Consider the following 1,973-nt stretch of genomic DNA (forward strand, 5'->3'; position numbering starts at 1 on the left):
ATCTTAGACTATCAGTGTGTCCCCACAAGATGGAAGTTGACTTGTTCTCTATCTCTACATCCTGAAAAAACTACTACTGTGTCAGGCTTGGCAACTCTAAAGCAACAGCTAGGCTCAATGAGCAGATTAGTTGTAATGCCAAACCTACACAACATGGCAGGAGACAATGGCAACCACTCCCTGACTGGATTCTCCAGCTCTCTGAGAAGTATTTGTGATGCGAGTGCCTCTTTTGTGCTGAAGAAGCAGTCCTGGACCATTTAAGGGCCTCAGTAGGAAATTCTGGGCTTTCTGGTAATCAGGCACATGGGAAACTGGAGAGATGAATTGTACTATTAAAGGAGATGTGACTTTGTTTGTTCTGAAACTAATTACATGAAATAATAGCTTGGACATTTAATGAGCACTTATGATGCCCCAGACACAATAGCAAGTAATTTACATAACTCACGTCCTTCTATATCTGAAACACAGAGTAGGCTGCATTATCCACATTTTATACATATGGTGACTGAGCCCCAAGGAAGGAAATCACTTGTCCAAGGTCACAAATCAATGATGTGGCAGAGCCAGAATGAGACTTACAATTCGTGATAACACAGCTCAGACCTTTTCTAATGTGAAGCACAGCTATGCTTGGAAAATAGAAGAAATCTTATAGAAAACATGCCACATTAAAGGATGAGCATGTGCACCAGCGAGTCTTCTAGATGAGATTTAACTAAATGTTTGGTATGTTTGCCTAGAAGAGATGGGAAAACTTGTCCCCAAATGCAAGGAATAGCCCCTATTGGGCTTATGAATTTGACAGGTGAACTTGGCCATGTCATTTTCTTTTTTAGGTGAAAGGTCAACTCAGCAAGAAACTGGGTATAGCATGAGAGCTTTTTCTTCTGAACACCAAGTCTCATAACTGAGCCAGGACTTTTCTCTGGGAAGGAAGTTGCCCCAAAATGGTAGGTAAAAAGAGTTCTTTTCTTTCTTTCTTTCTTTCTTTTTCTTTCTTTCTTTCTTTCTTTCTTTCTTTCTTTCTTTCTTTCTTTCTTTCTTCTTCCTTCCTTCCTTCCTTCCTTCCTTCCTTCCTTCCTTCCTTCCTTCCTTCCTTTCTTTCTTTCTTAACAATTTCTTTATTGATTCTTTGGGAATTTCACATCATGCACCCTAATTCTGCTCACCTCTCAGTCCCCCATATCCTCCCCTAACCCCTGCAGTACCTCCTGAAAAACATTAAAGAAAAATAAAACCAAAACAAAGCAAGCAAACAAACAAACAAAAACAAGAACAAAAACCCCTCTTCGCTTCTCCATCTTTCCCACCTCTCCAACACCTCTTTATTTGTCCTGTTGGCATTGGGAGGGTGGTTGTCCTTTTCTAATGCCAGAGATATTCCAGGGCTGTGTGAGACAGCTATGCCAGAAGGAGACAAAATTAGCAAAATCTGATACCAGTGGCTGCCACCATCTTGGACAATACCTGTGTTGGACCCAACATCTGCCTGCTTACCTTGCCCAGCCAGGATAGAGGCCCTGCCAGACCTGCTGCCCACATGTCTCATGCCAAGTTCAGTTGGCAAGGACTTGTTGTCCCTGCAGGGCCACGTGGTATGGTCATCTTGAGGAAGGGGCAGCTGAGAGAGTCCCCCAGATGGTCCCACAGTCAATGCTGATGCTGCCATCAGAACTTCTAGGATGTAAATACTGCCCATGGCCCAGGGCATAAGAGAAATACAATAAGTGAGATTGGAAGTAGACACAGACATATTAGAATGTCTTTGCTGCAAGGTGCCTGCAGAATTTGTTCAACAGAGCTAATAATGTTAGCTACTACCAACTGAGTGGGGAATTGGTGCCATTCCTTCCTCTCAGGTATTTCTGTACTGTTGCAGTTGATCCTACAACAACTCAGGAAGGGACTTCCAGTATCGTGTCCTCTGTTTTATAGGTGGGGAAAATGAGGCTCAAAGGGGCTAAGTA

This window comes from Peromyscus californicus, unplaced genomic scaffold (assembly GCF_007827085.1).
Source record: "Peromyscus californicus insignis strain IS unplaced genomic scaffold, ASM782708v3 Scaffold_8__1_contigs__length_139910024, whole genome shotgun sequence".
NCBI lineage: Eukaryota > Metazoa > Chordata > Mammalia > Rodentia > Cricetidae > Peromyscus > Peromyscus californicus.